Genomic DNA, 14041 nt, shown 5'->3' with positions numbered 1-14041 from the left:
TTCAACTGAGATTAATGCTGATAGAATTTTAGAGTTTAAATATTAGAACCAAAGAGGAAGCCAGTCACTAGAATCTGGATCTCATAAAGAGGACACATTAAAATTCCAAATATGCATGCTTTTGCTCACCCTTAAGGATTGAGACCTAGGTCTCCGAAGAGAAGTTGAAAGCAGAAAGCGTTTGAAAGAGCGTCCCCAAAATGGAAAAGAACTTAAAACTAAAGCTCCCGATTAGATGTCTCAGAATTGCATGACTTCCGTCCTGGATTTACAAAGATTTGAGCCATTTGAAGACAGCCTGTATTTCCTATTTTAATATGAATATCCTAGGATTCTTCCCAAATCTTGTTGAGCTTCCCCATAACTGAGGATGATCACTAAACACATCCCATATATGAGTTTTAGTGGGGAGTTTAATTTAACTCTTGTTAAAAAGTGTGTATGTACACACACAGATTTACACACAGATGCACATAAATGGAACTTAAGCATTTTTAAAGGTAACTCCACCCATTTTCTGTAACCGTCATGGGCAACTCTTCATCATTTAAAATACATGTAAGAGAAAAAAAAATCGGCCTTGTTGGTTGTGTTCTCTTTGCTCTATTTTGCATGTATAACCATGAGACAGCGGTGAAAGGGTCAAAGAGTCATGAAGCTACGTAGCTTTGCATGCATCCAGGAAATCCCTTTCTACTCCGTTGTGCATCCTTTGGGTGCATGGCCTTGGAGGATTATGGCTGAGATGGTCCCCCCCCGCCAGCTCCGATGGACCCAGTAGTTGCTTGAGAACCAGAGGGGCATCTGTCACCTTCCAAAGGAAGAAATGGTCTCCTCAGTACCATGTGGAACAAGATGGGTTATGAACACATAAAGAAACATATAGTTAGAGAACAGCAGGATGAACGTCACCCCGATGACAAGAGGAAAATATGGTTAGTGTTCAATGTTGTTGAAATTAAAGTATGTGAATAATGATCTCTCGGGAAGCCTCTCTTTAAGGCATCACCAGGACCACCCAGAGGACGTTTTTTCCAAGCTGAAAAGAGGAGAAAAGTCACAATTAGCTGCAATCTCCAAGGTCTTGAAGCAAGGAAATGAGAGCATTGTGTATAGTGTTCAAAGCAGCACCTGCCTCCTGGGAGCATGGATATGTCTGGTGCTCCGTGGATGGATATCCTCAGGTTCCTATGTACACTTAAAAAGAGCACCCTTAAGCCTCCTACACTGCTGGTGGGAATGTAAATTGATGCAGCAACCATGGTGAACAATATGGAAGTTCCTTAAAAAACTAAAACTAGAAATACCATATGATCCAGCAATCCCACTCCTGGGCATATATCCAGAAAAGATGAAAACGGTAATTTGAAAAGATACGTGCACCCCAGGGTTGATTGCAGCACTATTCACAATAGCCAAGATACGGAAGCAACCTAAATGTGCATCAACAGATGAATAGGTAAAGAAGATGTGGTACATATATACAATGGAATATTACTCAGCCATAAAAAAAGAATGAAATAATGCCATTAGCAGCAACATGGATGGACCTAGAGATAATCATACTGAGTGAAGTAAGTCAGACAGAGAAAGGCAAATATCATATGATAGCACTTATATGTGGAATCTAAAAAAAAGCAATACAGGGTTTCCCTGGTGGCGCAGTGGTTGAGAGTCCACCTGCCGATGCAGGGGATGCGGGTTCGTGTCCCGGTCCGGGAGGATTCCACATGCCGCGGAGCAGCTGGGCCCGTGAGCCATGGCCACTGAGCCTGTGCGTCCGGAGCCTGTGCTCCGCAATTGGAGAGGCCACAACAGTGAGAGGCCCGTGTACAGCAAGAAAAAAAAAAAAAAAGCAATACAAATGAACTTATTTACAAAACAGAAATAGACTGACAGACATAGAAAACAAACTTATGGTTACCAAAGGGGAAAGGCAGCCGGGGGATAAATTAGGATTTGGGGATTAACATACACACAGTCTATATATAAAATAGATAATCAACAAGGACCTACTGTAGAGCACAGGGAACTCTACTCAATATCTTGTAATGACCTATAATGGAAAAGAATCTGAAAAAAAATATGTGTGTGTATACATATATATAACTGAACCACTTTGCTGTACACCTGAAACTAACAAAACATTGTAAGTTAACTCTGCTTTTTAAAAAACCAAAAAAGAACACCTTTTTTTCCAAGTATAAACCACTATGTGCAAGGCTTTCCAGTTGTAGGATGCTGACTCACCTCCGACTTTTAGCATTGGAAAAGCAAATCTCTCTCTCCCTCTCTCTCTCTCTCTCACACACACACACACACAGTGTATTAACATATTGTTTGGGGTTGAATTGTGGCCCCTCTCAGATTCATACGCTGGTATCCCAACCCCTGGGATCTTGGAATGGGAACTTATTTGGAAATAGGGTCAGTGCAGAGGTGAACAAGTTAGTTAAGATGTGGTCACCCTGGAGGAGGGTGGCTTCTAATGCAATAGGAGTGGTGTCCTCACAAGAGGGGAAATTTGGACACAGATACACACGCAGGGAGGAGGTTGTAAGTGGCTTGGAGTGAAGCTGCCACAAGCCAAGGAAGTACCAGAAGCTGGGAGAGAGACCTGGAGCCCCCTATAATCTTCAGAGGGAGTGCAGCCAACACCTTGGCCTTGGACTTGCAGACTCTGGAGCTGGGAGAAAATAAACATTTCTTGGTTAAGCCGCCCAGTGTGTGGGAGTCTGTTAAGGAAGCCCTAAAAAGCTCATGCATACATGAGTACATGTGGGGTACATAGCTTTTTCCTAATTTAAAAGAGAGGATGGGGAACTCATTTAGCTTGTCTCTCCAGGTGGTACAGGAAGCCAGTCATGATTAAACTCTGGACTCTGAGGCCCAATGCATGATGAGCTCACAGTCTGGCTTCTCCAGCTCAAGCTGTGTGACCTTAGTCAAGTTGCACCATGTCTCTGCATGTCAGTTATCTCATCCAAAAAATGGATGTAATAATAATCACATCTGCCTCACCAAACAGTGGTGTAGGAGTGTTAAAAAAGCATTCCGAGTTGTACCTGGTAGGCAGCAAGGGCTGCAGGTAGGAGGGGAAAAATAATAATAAGCTTTTTCTCTTAATGTAAGTACAATTCAGCTCACTGCAATACATAGGACATTCCACAGAACCCGGTTGAAAGTCCGGACCATAAAATCAAAACTGCAAAAGCTGACTAAAAACACTGAGTGTTGGAGAATGCAGGTTGTCTGCCCAAATCCCTTTTTTCTATCTTCTGAGTTAATAACCCAAATCCCCTCTTTCCGTTTTCTGAATTAATAGCTCTGCACCTGGACTCATGGTTTCCCAGGTGAACCAAGGTTCTCAGCATCCTTTGTGGGTAGATGTGGTCACATGACAGCTCTGGCCAATGGCGTTCCACCTCATTTCAGAAAAGGTAGGACTCTCGTGTTGTCCGCATAACAGCATCTTCCAGCTTGGCCAGCACCAGGATGGGTGTATCCAGTGTATCTCACTTCGGGGGACAGAGGGCTATGTCAGGACCCAACTGTCTGGATGGAGGGACCCTTCGTTTGTGGTCCTGACCTGTGGGCATAGGCTCTGGTCCTCACAGCCTACCTCTCTGAGCTATCCCTGGCTCTCAGCAAATGCCCTTTGTAGAACATCAGGGCTGGAAGGATGGTTTTTGAAATTTTCAAATTTAAATTCACCCTCAATCATTTTTTTCTTTTCTGATGCATGCATTTTCTTAGGATATCAACCTTTTCTCACCCAACAGTCATGAGTTATTCCTCTCTTGGTAATGGCTAAAACCCAAGCGTTCTTTCTGACAAATACTGTAGGATCTCACTTACATGTGGAATCTAAAACAGCCAAACTCGTAGAAACAGAGAGTAGAATGGTTGCTAGGGGGTGGGGGGCTGGGGGGAATGGGGAGATATTGGTCAAAAGGTACAAACGTCCACTTACAAGATGAATAAGTTCTGGGGATCGAATGTACAGCATGGTGACTCTAGTTAACAATACTGTATTCTATACGTGAAAGTTTTTAAGAGAGTGGACTGGGGCTTCCCTGGTGGCGCAGTGGTTAAGAATCCGCCTGCCAATACAGGCGACGCAGGTTCGAGCCCTCGTCTGGGAAAATCCCGCATGCTGCAGAGCAACTAAGCTCGTGCGCCACAACTACTGAGCCTGTGCTCTAGAGCCCATGAGCCACAACGACTGAGCCCGCACGCCTAGAGCCCGTGCTCTGCAATAAGAGAAGCCACCACAATGAGAAGCCTGCGCACCGCAAACAAGAGTAGCCTCCACTCGCCCCAACTAGAGAAAGCCTGCGCGCAGCAATGAAGACCCAATGCAGCCAAAATAAATAAATAAATTAATTAATTTAAAAAAAAAAAAAAGAGAGTGGACTTTAAGTATTCTAACCGCAAAAAGAAATGGTGATTATGTGACAGGATGGAGGTGTTAGCTAAGGCTGGGTTGGTAATCCTATTGCAATGCATACACAATGTACACCTTATTGTATATATATTGTATATATCACAATGTACACCTTAAACTTCCGCAATGCTACATGTCAATTATTATCTCAATAAAGCTGGGGAAAAAAAGGGCTCTTTCTGACATTTTCTTCTGGAAGCGTTTTTTGCTTGGGTTCTGTAGGCATCCAACACTCCACATGCACAGATGATCATTTCAGTGGCTTTGGCAAGATTTTCTTCTTTCTTTCCATGGCACATTCACTATAAATTTAATATTCTGTGATAGCTCATTTTGTACACACATATATGTATCTGGGGGAGTGCAGCTCACGCAATGACCATATGTTTCTACTGACGTCATAGAATCTGACTTTCAAATGATGTTTACTTCTGACGGCGGCGAAGCTTGTTCATTTCTGAGACTGTTTAATAGGATCTGCATGTGCATCTGTTCTTTTATCTTCTTTCAGATAATTTAGTGTAGATCTGGTGGCTTTTTCTTGCAGACATTTGGACGACTTCTTGTGATTCTTCGAAACTCCTTGTGATTCACGTTCGAGGTCTCCAACATCTCACGCGTTTCAAATGCGAGGAGCCATCATCTGTAGTAGAATCATTTCTACCTTCAGCAAATGTTTTCTAACATTTTGTTTGTTTATTGAATTCACTCTTTCTTTGCACCCTCTGGTTTCTTATGAAAGCAGCTTTATGCTCCCCCAAAGGTGGACACATTCATCCAAACCCTCTGTTACTTTTCTGGCTGTGTTAACCTAAGATAGTCATTCTTAAATCTCACAGATCTTTCTTTTCATTCATGGACAAGGGTCACGTTGAAATGTCTCATGAGGCAGGTGACAGATTTCGGATCCCCATCTGTAAAACCGCGAGCCTCGGGCAGGTACAGATGAGTTCTGCTCGTTTTCGACAGCTTTTCAGAATGCAAATTCTAATAGCAGCAGCCAACCATGAAATTCTCTCCTGTAATTCTTGCTCTGAACCCATCAACCTTTTCAGGACACGTTAATCCATTTTCACAGGGGCCTTGAATTTTTTTTTTCAATTAAGCCCACTCAGACAGTGAGAACCATAGTGAAGAAAGTCATCAGAAGCTAATCACCAGCCTTAAAAAACCGACGGTTCAGGCACCGTTTCTGAGAAAATGATTCCTCTTTTCACTAGTAAACTCACGAGGGGACGTTAGTTCTGGAAAGCTGCCTGCTTTGGTAGAAAGAGCAGAAAGCTGTCTTCTGATCCTGTTTCTTACCATGACGATGATGCTGAAACCAGGCGGACAAAAGCCCTTGTGGTTCCTGAAATCCACCATTCTGATGGGGCAAAGCTTTCTTTGGAGAGCCGCCTTCTGTGTTAACAATGTATTTCTTGAATCTTCACATTTTGGGGACACACCCTTGGTGTAAATCACATCTCCAACCCTGGCAGCTTTCACCTTGCCCCCCAAAGCAGGTGGTACTGTTACCGGTCACGGTTCTTGGCCTCCTTAAGCAATAGAAATTGATCAGAGGCCAGACAAGAAATTCAGGCCAGGCTTTATTGGGGTCCCTGCTGCAGCAGGTGGGGGAGTGAGAACAAATAACAAGTTCCCCTGCTTGTTCACTCTGTGGCAGGGTGGGGGGCAAGCTTGTTCCTTAAATGGGCTGAGGGTACGGGTGGGTCCAGGGGTCGGGCTGGAGGGGAGGCTTAGGTGGGCTGCCCACCCCTTAGGTGATGTTGTGTGCAGGGGGCATGCCCAGGACCCTGCTTTTGCTCCCGACCCCCTGCTTTTGCTCCGGGCTCTTCAGAAGTGGCAGATGGGCTTTTTGGTTTCTTTGTATCTTACTGTTTGTTCATCGTTTGCCCCAACTGCCCATGCACGCAGTTATTTTTAGTCCCGTATATTTTCTTTGTATGTTGCTGCTCCAAGATATCTTTGTCCAGGCACAAGCACTGCAGCAAAGGGTCCCGGTTCCCAGCCTGTCTCAATACTTTCAAAGTATTATTATCTCTTCAAATGACTTTTTGAGCACTTTGCCTGTTTTATTCCCAGGGGATGGTTTTTGCTGCTTCTTGGGGTCCTCCAAATTCCTGTGGTTAGGAATTCTGTGGAGGGGCCATCCATGAATCCAGGTCCAGTTGTTGTCCGGAGATCTGTTCTCTGCCTGTTGTGTAAGTGACCCCGACACGCCGACAGTGCGTCTACTCAGAGCTCATGCAGAAGTGGCCCCTTTCCCATCTCTTGGTCTCTTGGTTCAAAACACAGGGTGGGTAGTTACCCTGCAGACGGGTAAAGTGTGAGATTCTGCAGCTTTGTGAGGATTTGGGTCTAGGTGATAATTGCTTTTTGAGCCCATGAGAGGTTGCTGTCTTCCGGTGCATGAGAGAATTACATTTCACATTTTGCCCTGGCGGCCCCCGGAAAGCGTTCAGAGCTTTGTTCTGTGCAGAAGGGATACTGTATGGTGCATGGATTTTATTCCATGTGATAAACTTTTCCATGCAGACGAGACCTTGGACCTGAGGAGAAAAGAATTAGTGAGATGCAGAATTCCATGTGTTGTCTTGTGATTCTAATGACTTTTCTGTAAAGGGAGAAGATGTGTATATATATTCTGTAAAAATAGAAATATGTTTTACTTAAGGGGAGTTAAGCCTTAGAGCTGCAGAAATTTCATTTTTTCCCAATATATTATTCTTAGGTCTATAGTCTTGAAAATCTTTTGAAACAACCTGCACAACAATTTCAAAATTCAGTAAACAAAAGAGGAAGTATTGGATATTAGTTTTCACTAAATTTACTAATGAAAATTTCCCAAAACAGAGGCGGTCCTCCAATTCATATATCCCCAAGAATCTTGTAAAATTAGAGTCTCCTGACACTGTGAAAGCCCATAGTCATTTTATATTAATTAATTCAGTTAAACCGAGCTCCATTTTGTTTATTTTTACAAATAAACATTTTCTATGACACAAATGAACTTAACTATGAAACAGAAAGAGACTCACAGACATAGAGAACAGACTTGTGGTTGCTAAGGGGGAGGCGGGTGGGGGAGGGATGGAGTGGGAGTTTGGGTTTAGCAGATGCAAACTATTGTACATGGGATGGATAAACAGCAAGGTCCTACTGCAGAGCACAGGGAACTCTATTCAATATCCTGTGATAAACCATCATGGAAAAAAATATTAAAAAGAATATTAAAAAAAGAAGAAATGACACAAAAACCTTAAAAAACTTAATTATATAACATTTTAAAAAATAAATTAATTGAAAGAAATAAACATTTTCAATTTGGCAAACAGAGAATGATTTATTAGATCATCAAGCCAATGTTAAATCTATCAGTCAAAGAGTAGCAATCTAGAAAGTGAAAAAAATAACTGATGTTCTGATTAGAAACACCAAGTGCTAGTTTGAGTAATAGGAATGTCAGTGACATATACATATGTTCTATTTTAGTAGGAAGACATGAAAAAAAAAACTTTTAAGATACATTAAATATTTTACACATGTACACATACACATGGGTGTCATAGACAGTAAATTGTTAGTTAAGATATAACTAGTTCCAAGGTTGACTGGGCAGGCATAGTGTATTGTCGTCGCCACCATGAACCCTCCAGGGTCAAAGTAGTAACTATAGAATTCAGGAGATTTACAAAAGAAGTCTCCCCCAGAGTGCTCAATTACTTGTCGAGCCATTGTAAATTTGTGAAATGGCTTTAAAATTAGTTTAGCATTTTTAAAAATCACGGGAAAAAAAATGGGTAATCATCAATACCTTGCAAATTGCTATAGCCCCTGCACACTAGGGAATCAGAGATTCCCATTGGATGTCCCATGGAAAAGGTCACCATCTGCTATGGTGTTTTTAACGTAAATGTTAGTCTTGGTGGGGTTATTTGCTGCCTATTCTGCTTTCTTTAGAAATCCAATGTCTTCTAACACAACTTCTGTCTGAGCCTGTTGGTGAAAGGCTCGTGAGATTTCCTGGGAAAGAGAGAAAGAGGGTCAAGGTGTCCATGGGCCAGCCCCATCCTGTGAGCCCTTATTTGCCAGTCAGACCCATAAGGGATTAGAATTAGCTTGTCTGGTTTCACACCATGGACTATTCTGGTTCCTGACACTGAAGGGCTTCGGGGATGTGGGTTGGCCTCCTTCCCAGTCCCATCTTCCTAACGGAGGCATGTCCCGCACAGTTTCCAAATATAAATGCAGTGCACATCTGTGCCTTGCAGCTATCTCCCTCCTCATCCTGGCCATCCACCCCTTTTCACACTGGCATGCGTCCAACATAACTGCTCCTCTATGAATAGCTGGGGATGCATAAATGGTCTGTGGAAGCACAGACGACGTCCCAAACTCCCCTCAACTGAAAATAAAAACAGTACTTGGACCTGACAAACATGGAACATTTTGCCCCTGGGGTGGAGGGCTGGGGGCAAAATCTGACACGCCGTAGACCAAAGAGGGGAGTTAGTTAGGGAGATGGGACCATTGCAGTCCCAGCCCTGTCCCCAACCCTGCGCATTCCCTCACCCACCCCCTCTGCCCAAACTTTTGTTCTCTATCTTGTATCCACTGCCCACATCTTATGCAGTATAACTTTTTATTGTTTATTGCCTGGCTTTTTCCCCTCCCCCCCCCCGCCCCCAGAAGGCACATCTATAAAAGCATGGGTGTGTCCATAACTACTAGAGCAGTGACTGGCATGCAGTAGGTGCTCAATAACTATTTATTCAGTCAACACTTGGAAGAATGAATGAATCTGTCTCAACTCAGGCTCCCATAATAGAACACCACAGACTGCGGGGATTCAACAACAGACGTTTGTTTTTCACTGTTCTGGAGGCTGGGAGTCTGAGATCACCGGGTGGGCAGATTAGTTCCCGGTGAGCTTCTCTTCCAGATTTATAGACGGCTGCCTTCTTACTGTGTCCTCACATGGTGGAGAGAGAGCTCTAGTGCCTCTTTTTCTTCTTCTAAGGACGCTAATGCCATCATGGGGGCCCCACCCCCATGACTTCATTCAAGCCTGCCCAGGGGCCCATCTCCTAACACATCCCATTGGGGGTCAGGGCTTCACCATTGGGGGACACACATTCAGTCCATAGCAGAATTTCTTTTTTAAAAAAATTTATTTATTTATTTTATTTTTGGCTACGTTGGGTCTTCATTGCAGTATGCGGGCTTTCTCTGGTTGCGGCGAGCGGGGGCTGCTCTTCATTGTGGTGCGTGGGCTTCTCACTACGGTGGCTTCTCTTGTTGCAGAGCCGGGGCTCTAGGCTCGCGGGCTTCAGTAGTTGCAGCATGCAGACTCAGTAGTTGTCTCTCGCAGGCTCTAGAGTACAGGCTCAGTAGTTGTGACACACGGGCTTAGTTGCTACGCGGCATGGGGGATCTTCCCGGGCCAGGGCTCGAACCCGTGTCCCCTGCATTGGCAGGTGGCTTCTCAACCACTGCGCCACCAGTGAAGTCCAGAATTTCTTATTTAGGCCACAAACTTCACATTACAGAGATGTTTCCTCTTGTTATTCTAGCTAAAGACCTTTAGGTGATGAGATTAATAGAGATATGAACAAATGTGAGATTTTAAAATATATATATTATGAAATAAAATGTGCCAACATTTGGAACACCTCCAGATGACCCATGCATGATATTGCAAGATCCTAAGTGGATAAAAGATCCTTCTGAAGTTCAAGATAAAGCTGTGGATTCTAACTTTATAGAGAATACAGAACTCATTGATTGGTATCCAGATTCCATGCTGAAATCATGGAACCTTAAAGAAACTACCAATTATCAAGTTTTGCTGTGGCATCAAAGAAGAATGTCAATTATGTGAAAACCCTATTAAAACATTCCTCTCTTTTCTAACTACCCATCTGGGGGAGGCCAGATTTTCTTTACCCATTTCAACCTAAACTATTATTGCAACAGAACAAATGTAGAAGTAAATATGAGAAATCAGTCATCTTCTATTAAGCGAGATATGAAAGAGATGTACAAATGTGTAAATTAATGCTACTCTTTCTCTCTCCCCCAGTTTTCGTTTGGGAAAATAAATTTATTTTTCTGTAAAAATATGTTATTTATACAAAATGGAATGGGTTTATTATTATTGTTATCTTTAAACTTATTAAATGAATAAATATAAAATTTTTTCAGTTTTAATTTCTAATACAGAAAATATGGATACTTATAAATATGTAAAACTTTCAGTTTTAAATTTGAATATAGAAAACAGATACTTTAGATAAATATCTAACATTTTCAGTTTTAATTTCTAATACAGAAAATATGGATATTTAAAACCTACATAAGCAAAAGTTCTTTGGGTTTCTCACTAGTCTTTTAGAGTGTCAGGAATCCAGTCACCAAGCTGCTTTAGGATTTCTGCCATGTGGTATAAATTAGGATGCTTTTATGCTGAAGTAGCAGAAAGTTCATCTCAAAATAGCTAACACTATAAGGACAGTATCTTGTAAGGGGACTTACTGAGGTCTAGGGCGTCTGGATTGGGGATAATTTGAGGATTTAATGGTGTTCTCTCATGGTTCACTGGGCATTAACCAGTTTCACTCATGGCAGAAAATGGCTCTGTAGCTCCAGCCATCACAGCCTCACCCACTAATATCTGGAGGCCCAATTAAGGCCATTTCCCCTTTTGAGAGTGAAGACCTCTTTCCAGAAGCCAGCAACTGACCCCGCCTCATTCCTCACTCACACACAATGGGCCACACAGCCCCTCGCTGAAATTGGGACGCATAAATCCTGGAGGAATAGCCCAGTTCTGTTAAAAACAAATAACAGAAAAATAAATGGCGGTTGAGTGGTAACCAGTAGCATGTGACGTAAATGCTTTGCTTCATGTTTTCTTGCAGTTGTGGTCCTTTATATCTTACTAGGTTAATGTGTACAGATAAAATACAGATATATAAGGACTTCCCTGGCAGTCCAGTGGTTAAGACTGTGCCCTTCCAATGCAGGAGGCGTGGATTCCATCCCTAGTTGGGGAACTAAGATCCCACATGCCGCGTGGCCAAAACATTAAAAAAAGAAACACAAACGGATCTATCATTGCAGCTGGGACGCACACATATATGGATGTGTACATACTGCAGACTTCTTTTCTCTCCTTCTCTCACTTATCTTTCTTTCAAGGCAATTCATAGGATCTTTGTCACAAAAACGTGGCAAGTGACGCTGTTGATTGGCCTCTTCTTCTAGCTCCTGGGCTTGAACTATGTCCGCCACAGGGCCCTGTAACTTTCCAACAATGTTGCAACTGACGTACCAACGAAAGACTCAATTTCTCTGAATGGCTCCTGGGGAAAAGGCAGGCTCACTTCCGCCGCGGGCAAACCTCCTTCGTGCGGCACCCCGAGAAGAGACCGCCTCCCGCTGACGGCGCCCACGGCTCACCAGGTTCCCACCCTCCTGGCTTCCTGGAGACCCTCCCCGTCCCCCAGAGGCACCCGGCAGCGCCCCCGGCAGGATGCCTGCTCTGGGTTTCAAAATGGACCTGACCTTTGCCCAGAGATCTGGGAGGACTGCCTGGGGCTGACTGCCCTCTGCCCTGCTTTCCGGGCTCCAAGGCAGAGCTGGAAGGACCGGGTGGGAGAGTGTGGGGGCAGGGGCTGGAGGCGCGTCTACGGAAGTGGGTGCTGGGAGGCGAGGCAACCTGCTCGGGCGTCCTGAGCCTTCTCTTTAAGCATCTCTGCAGTTGCCCCCAACTCCTCTCTGGGTGCAGCTTCCTTCCCACCCTCTCTAGCCCCTCAGGCTGCTACCGGTCCCTCCCCACAAAGCCCAGATGTCAGCAATCAGGACCACGGTTGTCAACCTCGAGGGTGGATGGTGCGGGGAAGGGGGGGCTTGTTAACCCAGGGTATGTATGAGAGACTCAGTTTCCTGCTGTTTGGGAGGGCTGAGAATGTGCATTTCTCAGAATTTCCCAGGGGATGCTGATGCCGCTGCCGGTCCAGGGCTGACCCAGGGAAGCAAAAGATGGGGGCGGGGGACCGCTCGGAGTGAAATACAGCCTCGGGGGGGGGACCGGCTTGGGTGGGTGGGTGGGTGGGAGGCGCTGCTTACTTCTCCCAAGTGTATCAACCGCCTGGCGTTATTTCCCGTCCTCCTTTGGCTTGGGTAGAATTCGGAATTCCTAGGATTCTTTACCAGCGGGAAAGCATAATGAGATGGTGCGTTTAGGGATGGGGTGGGAGGAATCCGCCTGCGCAGTGTGTGGGTTTCAACTTGGCGTTGAAGGTGCTCATTTTCTCCCCAACCCGGCAAGGACGTGCCGTGATCCACGCCCCCTCCCCCAACCTGGACTGTAGCTTGTTTACCCTCCCTTCCCCTCTGGGCCAAAGAAGTCCCCTCCTTCTCTCAGCTGGTGTCAAAATAGAGACCCAGTTGGCAAGCTGTCACAGCTGGGGAGGGGGTGCTCCTGGCGGGTGGAGACCGGGGATGCTGCTCCGCCCCCCTACAGGGCACAGGACGCCTCACGTCAGAGAGTCACCCAGCCCCAAATGTCAGTAGTGCTGAGGCTGAGAAGCCCTGACTTAGCATCAGAGATTCTATCATCTAACTATTTATCAATCAACCTCTCTCTCTCTCTATTACCTATTATCTATCATATATCTGTGTATCTGTCTATCCTGTCAATCTATCCACATGTTAATCATCGATCATCTTCCATCACCTCTGTCTTTCCCCCTCTCTCTCTGGCTGTAGTTCGCAACCAGAGACAATTCTACTCCCCCAGAGACACTTGGCGATGCCTAGGGACGCTTTTAGTGTCACAGCTGGGAAGAGCTACTAGTATCTGATGGGTGGAGACCAGGGACGCTGCTCCACCCCCCACAGGGCACAGGACGTGCCCATGACAGCAAGGACTTTGGCCCCCTATCTATCTATCTTTCTATCTTTGGACCTATCATATCTATCATCTACCTATCTATTATCTATTATAATTCTATTAACATTTACCTGCTAGATCTATCATCTATGTATCTCTATCCATGATTTATCTATCTATCTATCCATCTATCTGTCTATCATTATCTATCTACTATTGTAGTTTGAAACCCTGCATAGTTCTCTCCCCAGGGGCACAGTTGGTGATGTGTGGAGTCGTACTTGGCTTCGCTTTGTGGGGTGTGGGTACCAGGGATGCTGCTCCGCACCCCCCAGTGCACAGGACACCCACATCCGAGAGTCACCCACTTCTGAACGTCCCTAGTCCTGAGGTGGAAATCCTGCTGGCAGGTAACTTCTAACCCAGGGCAAAGGGAAAATTTTAGACTCTCACCACCCCGCACTGTGGACTGAAGGACACAGACGCTGTCTGGGACGTTTCAAAGGGGACCTCTTGTCGGAACGCTCTGGTGGGTCCTTTTCCCCATCCCCAGTGTCACACAGGAGCACTGCACCCCTGCGGCAGAAAGAGGCCAGAATGGGGCCAAAGGGAATAACCCTGTGGCACGGATGAGTGGGGACACTTGGCAAACACTGGAGACAACAGCCAGACAAGCACAGAGGCTGGGAAACCGT

The sequence above is a fragment of the Mesoplodon bidens genome (genome assembly GCF_964165515.1).
Source record: "Mesoplodon bidens genome assembly, chromosome: X".
Classification (NCBI taxonomy): Eukaryota; Metazoa; Chordata; class Mammalia; order Artiodactyla; family Ziphiidae; genus Mesoplodon; species Mesoplodon bidens.
This window is presented reverse-complemented; position numbering follows the sequence as displayed.